The following is a 9,591-nucleotide window of genomic DNA, read 5'->3' on the forward strand; positions in this document are numbered from 1 at the left end:
GAACCATGCCTGTTATTAGGGACCAAAAGAAGGTGGATTTTGTTGTTGTTGTTGTGAGTGTGTGTGTGTGTGTGTGAGTGTGTGTGAGATACTCTCCTTAGTGTTAAGTTAGTCATAAATAGAAATTACCACCTTCCTCTTGGTCAAGCCTGAAGCCTGTTTTGTCCTTTGATGATGAAGGTAAATTGCCACCCTGGTCCTTTATTTTAATGATCTAGAGTCACCTCTAGATTTGTGTTAGCAATGGGGCACTGTTCTGGGAACTGTAAGTTTCCACTGGTCAGTATATCCCATCCCCTAGCCATGCTCCAGGTACAAGAGTTGGGTTGGGTCTGGTCAGGTCAGGTCTAGGGAGAACAAGCATGCCTCTTTGGTTGCTCTATAGGTACCCCGGCTTCACTGGCCCTCAGAGTCTGGCTAATTGTTCATCAGGACTGAGAGCTATGGGGAGCTTGGCACCAAATCGCTTGTATGGTAGGGAATGGCCTCTGAGACTTAGACTAGCTCATACCCCAAAACAGAAATTGGAGATGGGACTGAAGTTGGCACCTGAGCATACTGCCTGGTAACTCTGCAGCCTTGTATCTGTCTTTTTCCTGGAACTGCTCTATTAACAACTCGAGTATGGATTGAGTGGGATTAAGAACAGCACTATCTTGTGGGTTGAGGACAAAGAAGGAGCAGAGGTAGGAAGTCCTAAGGAAGCTGGGACTTGGCTCAGACATACTTGAATTTTAAGAATTATAGGTGGTGATGCAAGTCCAAAGTAGAAGGGCATTTTCTTTACTCCCTCCCACTGAAAGGAGGGATGCTAGTCTTTGTGCTTAATCCATAGTTTTCCAGCCACGTTCACCAGCCTCAGCTCAGGATTTGGTGCATCAGCATTGACCTGCTTTTCCAGGAGCCACTTATGACCATTCCTAGGGAGTTGGTTCTAACCAGTAAGGACCCTGTTATTTGAATACTGACTGCTGCTTCTGTTGTCTGTGATTTTTTCCAAATGAATCAGGCCAGTGTGTTTCTGCTAAGTTTCTATTATTAGTTACTTGAACTAGTGATTCCAGATTGATTACTTTAATGGGCATATGTTGTCTTAAAGATCCAAAGTTCATTCCAGTATCTCCTGATACATTTGCAAACCACCTTCCAATAGGACAGAGTTCCTGCCCATTGTATGCCTTTCCAGGCCTCTTGTTAGAAGCCAGCACTGCTAGTTGGTCAGTGTTTGGATAATGAAAGATAGCTTTTGTGTATAAGCTTCTTAAACTGTTGAAGAATTTGCATATGTTCTTTATCCAAAATGTGATTTATTTATATTAAATGTGATCTCAAATGGGAGCCAGAGGCATTATGGACGTTTTGGATAAACTTACATTCAATTGAATGTATATTTACACTTCAGTCTATATAAATGAGTATGGGCTGTTGCTGTTGAAAAAATATTAATGTGATAATGGTTTCATGTGGTGGCCAGTTTCTCTAGCTGTGACTTTTTTGGTGGGTGGATATAAAGATGGGGGCTCGTCTCATGGTCTGACCATCTTTCATCAGGAATTGCTCTGTACTAAATTTGCTCTTGTCAAAAAAAAGTATAAATATGTATGTGTATATAAAAATGAAAAATATGAACAAAAGATGAATAGTCTATTAGGATTCTTGGCACAAAATGTCCTTAAATAAAAGACTTTGCTTTGAAGTGTCTTAAGATTGGTCAATTGAAACACTAAGCTCCAAAACTTTCCGTAAAACAAAAACTTCCAGCCACAAATAACTGGACCTGTCGAAAACTCGAACTTGTAATCTTTTTTCACCCCCTTTAATTTACTTCTCCGCAGCACTTGAAAAATGTCCACCCACTGAAAGTGCTTTTTAGGTAAGTGTAACCTCCCACTAGGAAACACTATAATGTGTCATCTGAGGATGATAATAGGGCTATCTGACCTTGAAGCTAAAGCCTTTCTCAGGCAAGGGGAGAACCTATGGTGGGGTGGGAGGACATTAGGAAGAGGTCAGCACAGAGAGAGCAGTAGCCCTGGGACAGAGGAGGAAGGCTGAGCCGGTGATGGGAGGGTAGAGATTGAGAATCAGAAAAAAATCTCAGACTGCTAAGAAGGAGAAGAATGGTCATCACAGTGTACCTACTATTAATCGAGTAGTGATTTTTTTGGGGGAGGGCATGATTTATGGCCACCTCCAAAAGAATTTATAGTAAGCTTTACTGTTACAGCAACATTATAAACCACTTTCTAGAGTTCCAGAAAAGTGCTAACAAAGCAAATAAACTACAATATATCAGAAGTGAGAATTGAACCCAGGTTGTGCTGGCTCTCAACCCATTTTGCAATACTGCCTTTCATGGTTCTTTGTAGGGTGGATATTCCAAGCTTATCAGCTTTGAAAAAAAAAAATTAAGTGACTTGCCAAGCTTCAGCCTTAGATTTCTCCCACTATTAGCTGCCTTCTCTCAAAGCTGGAGAAAACCATGAAACTGTGGCTACACTACAAGTCTGTTACATAGTCTTAACTGAACCCTCACTGTGGCTAGGCAATCTCTTTATGCCTCCCTGATTGACTCACTATCCCACTCACCACAGCCATTTTTTCAAACCTTTTCATCTCCTCCAAACTCCCTTGGGCGGCCGCCCGCTCCGCCTTCCCTCATCCTCTGCTGAGGAGACTTAACCAAAAACTCTTGTCTTCTCCCCTTTTCATCTCACATCACTCAGATGCCTTCTGCCGCTGTCTCCACCCGTGTCTCACATAATGAGGTGGCGACAAAGCTCCCCTCTGCATGCATAAGTGATCACATTCCATCCTATCTTCTCCAGAGGATGATCCCATGTAATCATCCCTACTCTATCACTTCAGTCTCTCCACTAGCTGTTTTCCCTACTACTGACACATGGACCCATGTTTCTCCTAGCCTTTAAAAAAAAAAGACAAAACCCTCACTTCATCCATTCCCACTAGCTATCATCCCATATGTCTTCTCCTTATAGTTAAACTCCTTGAGAAAGCCATCTACCACTGATTCCTTCCTTTCCTTCTGTCTCTTTACCCCTTCAGTATGGCTTCTGGCCTCATCATTCAACCACAACTGCCCTCTCCAAAGTTACCAATGATCTCCTAATGACTAAATCTAATGGCCTTTTCTCGGTCCTTACCTTTCTCTCCTCTGATGCTGCTGAGGATCCTGGGATTTTGGCCTTGGAGGTGTCAGTGGGAATAAATAAGACACAGTCCTTTATTCTCATGGAGCTCTAATAAGGAGATGAGACGCAAACACAACTGTGATGCATCATACTGCTTGATAAACATGTTGGTTGTAAAGTTATGTGTAAGGCCTGGGAAAAGGTCATTACTGACCAAGGAAGACCTCATGAATGAATTGATTTTGCATCTGGGTTTTAAAGGCTGGGTAGGAAGATTGGGAGTGTGGGGTATGACAGTCTGATGATAAGGAAGGAGCATGTTCAGTTACAGAGTCCAGTTTGACTATAGCATGAACTGTTTGGAGGAGACTATAATATGGAAGCAAAATGTTGCAACAGCCCCCTTGTAGCAGGTGTTAGTCCCATTTTATACAGGAGTAAGCTGAGACTAAGAGGAGAAGTTTCCAGGATCACACTGTGGGAGACTGGGTTTCTTTTGTCTTCATACCCAGTGTTCTCTGCATTACATCAAACCAGGCTACTAAGGCCTGACTTAAAATCTTTGCATTTTCAGGCCGGAAGGGAGTTTAGAGATCATCTGATCCAACCCTCTCATTTTAAAGATGGAGAAGCTATTCCCAGAAAGAAGAAAAATTTGTCTGATGTCAGTAGCAGAGTAGAAACTCAGATCCACATTTTCTGAGTCCTGACCCACCATGATAGAAGACCACGACACAAAGCATGAGATGCAGAATGTGAAAGTCCACTTCCCCTTTCCTCTCTGCTTGTCTTGGACCAGGATTTTATCTCTGACAGGGACCCCAAAGTGCAATTTGGGGGAGACCATGGTCTTCCTCCCCAGTATGAGCTTAACAAACCAATAATATCCCCAAACTAACCAGTTTCCCACATTAGCATGAAGATAGTTGGACTTTGTGTCCCCACAGCCCCAGCACCCCAAGGTTGGCTGGTGACTGAAAACCATGGGATGACTCTGTAAAGAACAGTATATGTCAGTAGGTCTTGGACCTAAGCCATTGACCAGTGCTTCCTGAGACTCGTGCTGTTAGATGAGGGCTGTGACCGGTCCATGAGAAAGAGGTGAATCAGAACGTTTCAGTCTCTGAGGTCTCCCTCTGAAGGTGTGAGGTACACACTTGTGTCCATTGGAGACTTGTGTCCATTCATATGCTCTGGCCCAAACTTCTTGTGTGCCTTTCAATAAGTCACCTCTTCTTTCTGAGCCTCAGTTTCTCTATATGCTAAATAAGAATGATAAGATCATTCTGAGGCATGGTGGGTAGATCTGGCCCTGGGGTGAGAACTGGGTTTAAATCATCCCTCTGTTATTTGCTGACTGTTTGACTCTGGGCAAGTGACTTATCCTAGTCCGAGCCCTAGAAGAATCTTTAAGTTTCCAGTTTCATAGGGTTTTTTTTTTCCTTCTAGTTTTACAGTCTCTTAAAATTAAGACTTCAGTTGCAGAGAAGATGTTGACCTCCATCAGTAAACATCCTTATCTACTAATGAAATTACAAGGCCAGCCTCTGGCCCTATTGGGATCATAGATTTAGAGATAAAAGAGACCTTTGAGACCACCATGTCTATTCCCCTCATTCTACATTTGAGAGAATCGGGTCCCAGAGAAATTAAATGATTTGCCCAAATCCCTGCCCTGTCTCATAGATTTACAATGAAAATCACCTATTTGTGAAAGGTACTGAGAGGCTAGAACCACGTTATTGTAACTGACTTTTTTCTTACATTTTTAATTGTAAGCACAGCTGGTATTTATGGAACCTCCTGGACAGTGCCACATTTTCTGTAGTCATGCTGACAGCAGCCAGCCTTCCCACAGAGATGGGAGTCATGAATCCGGTGACTTATAGGACCACAGGAACATATCCTCTCAGCACTGGAGGGGACCTTAGAGGACGTTTAATCTAACCTGTACCCGAATGCTTTCTGCAGCCTGCCAAAGAGTCGGCCTCGCTTCCTCCCGAAGACTTCTGGTACGGGGAAGCAACCTCGAAAGGCACTGGAATTCTGCTTCTGAAATGACCTCATCAGGATAAAAAGTTTTTCGTCCATAGATAGAAAATCAATAAGTCTTAAAAGCACGTGCCAGTCACTGTGTTAGGCACTAAGGATACAGGAAGAAAGAATAAAACCCTGCCTGTAATCAACTCATATTCTAATGGGGAACTCTACAGCTACATGTAAATTTCAATGTACACATATGTACACATAGGTAACGATGTTATATAATTATATGATATAATATATAACATGTGACATTAATATCAATCATATATATGATATATAATAAAATTGAGAGAGAGTGTGTGCGTGTGTGTGCATGTGTGTGTGTGTATTCCCCATTAGATTATGAGCTTTTTGAGGGCAGGGACTATTTTTGGGACAACGACTGGTATGTAAGAGATGCCCAATGAATAAATGCTTGTTGGGGCAGCTAGGTGACGCAGTGAGTAGAGCGCCGGCCCTGGAGTCAGGAGGACCTGACACAGACACCTGACACAAATACTAGCCGTGTGACCTTGGGCAAGTCGCTTAACCCCAATTGCCCTGCCTTCCCCCCTCAAAAAAAAAATAAATGCTTGTTGGTTTGGGAGGGACAGCACTAGCAGTTTCGGGGATTAGAAAAAGCAGAAGATGGCGTCTGAACGATTTCTTAAAGAGAGGGACTTTTGGGGTCAGAGAAATAGTACATTCCAGGCATGGGCGACAGCCAGCGCAGAGACACGAAGACAGGAGATGAAGCCTTGTGAATGAGGAACAGAGGTGATCATGTATGCCTGCATATGGTCTTTGTTTGGTGTCTTCTCCCCTGTCTCCTCAAGATAACGAGATCCCTGAGGCTAATGTTCCATCGGTCCCATAGCACCAAGGCTGGTCCTGAAGGATATCAGGAAATCCTGTTCATTGATTGATCCCCTAATGCAGCAGAATTCACATTGGAAATGCTATTTTAGAAAACTCAGTGGTGATTAAAAATAAGTCCCTATTTTGGGACTGGAAAGTACACTTTTGGAGTATCTGTTTTCAGTACTAACAGGATAATGCCTTAACGTCTTGTCACGCTAGAGAAGTTTAAATTGTAGCCCAGAGCCAGGGTAACGCTCTCTTCCAGTTGAAATAATTGAAATGATTTCTCCCTTTCAAGCAGAAGAGAGAAGTCTTGCTCAGAGTATGCTCTCTCAGTACAACTAGCATTATTACAACATCCTGCCTATGGACAGTCACAGGGGCCCCTATGGCAAACGATGGGTGAACTGAGGATGTGACTGGATCATTGAGATGCAGGGGAGGGAGGCCCCCACTGGCTTCTACACTGGCAATGACACTGATCCTACATAGCATGCACTGCTAGGCCCTGACAGACCCATGAGAGTCCTCAAGGGGACTACAGTTCCTAGTTGATAAATACTACATTTCTTTTAAATTTTGACCCATCCTTCTAGCTTGCTGAGATCTCTTCAGTTCCTGATTCCATTGGCCGGTATGTTAGGTATCAATCCCAGCTTTGTCATCGAATGCCATCCGTACTATCACCCTAAACTACTGATAAAAATATACGTTGTTCAGGAAAGGAAATAGTGTAAAGCAAGGTGGTATGTGACCATGTGGGGGTGCAGTAGAAAAGAGGGCTTGTTTTGGAACCAGAAAACCTGGGTTTGAATTCCAGCTCTGACCTCCCGTTGTGACCCTGAGCTAATACTGAGTGATTTTCTCATCTGTAAAATGAGGATAATTGCCCTGCCTACTTGGTAGCATTGTTGTGAAGAAGCTCTTTGCAAGTCTTTGTAAATTCTGAGTATTATAGGAAGAAGCAATAGGGCACAGTTGATAAGAGGGCCCATGAAAACTTGACACTGTGTATGAACAAGGCACTTAAACTTTTAATGCCCTCAGGCAACTCTCTAAGTTGCAGAGAATATCTGCATTGATAGAGGGAGTTTCCTACACTACAAAAAAAAAAGTTCTGTAGTCATAGGTTATTGTTCAGACGTGTCTAACTTTTTGTGACCCCATTTGGGGTTTTCTCAGCAAAGATACTGGAGCGGTTTGCCATTTCCTTCTCCAGCTCATTTTACAGACCAAGAAACTGAGGCAAAAAAGGTTAAGTGACTTGCCCAGAGTCAAAAACAACTAATGAGTGTCTAAGGCCAGATTTGAATTCATGAAGATGAGTCTGCCTGGCCCTCTATCCACTACACCATCTAGCTGCCCATGGGACCCACTAACACCATCATTGAACTACAGAAATCTTCCTCTCAACTCCCTTCTTCCAAATGGGAGGTGAGAAGAAAACTGCCTGTGATCTCAAGATCTCTCATGTCCTGCCTAGCATCTCCAGGCCAATAGTTGGGAAAGGGGGGCACGTGGGCCATGCCTTAAATGGAGGGGTGGGAATTGGGTAGAGTGGTAAAGGGAAGGGCATTTCAGGCAGGGGAAGCTTGAGCAGAAGAACCTGAACAAAGGATCAGTTTCAAGCTTTGTAAATCTTAAAGTGCTTTAAGAATAGCATGGTAGCCTAGGCTTTTAGAACTAAGACGGGACCCTTAGAGGTCACCTACTCAAATTTCCTCTTTTGACAGGTGAGGAAGCTGAGACCGGGATAGGGGAAGTGATTTGTGTAGGGTCACCCAAGTAGGAGGTGGCAAAGCCAAGATCTATACCGAGGTTTTCTAAATCCAGTGGTATTATTGCTATTAATGTATATACACATGCTTAGTTTGATGTTTGATGGTAGGGGGACCCAAATTCAAGGTGGTGTTGTTTCCACCACCCCCTCCTCCTGTCCCCATGGATGGTTACTTCAGATAGACCTGTTTTCATTAGTCTTGTGATCTGGAAAAAAACCAGGAAATCCACTATAGTGAAATGATGGAGCATAGCAGAGAAAAAAAAAAAAGAAGGAAAAAGTTGACCACAAGATGGCGCTGTGACCACTCAATTTTCCCAAAGACGCCTTCAGAAATGGGGTGATGTTCACTTTGAAAAATTTGAGAGGGAAAGATAAGGAGTTGAGCTGGTAAACAACTCTCTCTACCTATGCAGTCCAATACTGTCTCTGAAAATTCTAATCTAGGTTACAGAGTTGCCTTGAGGGACCTTAAATGGTTTGTCCCAAATCTCACAACTAGTGTGTGTCAGCACCAAGATTAGCTCTCTATCCACAAAACCGCCTACCCCTTTATTGATTCCTTTTTTAATCTGGATATTCGCTGAAATTCACTGTCATTTATGTGCCTTTGTGTTTAACTGAGTTTCTTTCACTATTTGAACAACTTTCATCATCATCGAAGTCTCACAGGTTGAGACCCATAAAGTGATCAGCTGTGCTTGGTGTACAATATTCTATTTTATTCACAAAGCCTAGTGTTCTTCAAACCTTCCTTTAGTGTGCGGCATCCCTAAGGATGACAGCAGCCATCAGTTAAATTACCCATTTGTTTGACAGCCAAAATATGGCCATGAGTTTAGTTTACTATTTTGCTGACAATTATGGGAAATACTTCATAAGATAAAAAGATTTAGAACTGGAAAGAACCTTAGTGATTTTCTAGTTCAATTCCCTTGTTCCATAGATAAGGAAACCAAGCCACAAGTCACTTGTCTAAGGTCACACCAAGGCTTGGGTCTGTAGCAGAGAACAACAAATAGTTATTTAATCATCAAATGGGGTTTCCACATTTGTGGTCAACAAAGGGTGGCAGCAGAAAGAGCACTTTGACCTTTGGAATCAGATACTGGTCCAGGGGGTGAGGCCACATGTGGCCTCAAGGCTGCAGATTCCCCACTCCTGTACCAGCCCCTGCCTTTTAATGGTGTAAAATTTGAACAAATCATTCAGTTTCAAAATGAACTAATACACTGTGAACCTCACAGGTTTCTTATAAGGAAAACACTTTGTGAAGTTTAAGGTTCTAAAGAAATGTGAATTTATAATGAGCTTTAGTCTGAACTAAACACTCCTACCTTGATTAGGGCCTTTATAGTGTCTGGAAGTGAATAAAAATGTGTTTAATTCTCCAGTCATGCATCTTTTAGTAGGGACATTGCCTTCATCAGTCCTTTCTCAGCCTGAAAGTGAAACTGTCTTTTCAGCTTAATCTGAGAAATGATTGCTCCTTGAGACAAAAACCATTAACAGGACCCTCAATGGTGATTGTGCCAATTGAAGGGGAAAAAAATTAGCCCCTCCATGCAAGGAGTGTATAAATGGTGGTGGATGAGTGAAAAGCAAGCTGTGTACTCAAAGACTCTAATATATGAGAATTATAAGGTAAGGGTGGGTGTAGAGAAGGCAGAGGAAGAGGATTGCTATTTAAGAATTCACTGTCTTGCACAACAGGAGTTTTTTACTCAAATCAGCACCTAGGGGTTCTTCCGAGTTTGTAAAGTCTGGAGTTAG

Source organism: Trichosurus vulpecula, chromosome 6 (assembly GCF_011100635.1).
Source record: "Trichosurus vulpecula isolate mTriVul1 chromosome 6, mTriVul1.pri, whole genome shotgun sequence".
Taxonomy (NCBI): domain Eukaryota; kingdom Metazoa; phylum Chordata; class Mammalia; order Diprotodontia; family Phalangeridae; genus Trichosurus; species Trichosurus vulpecula.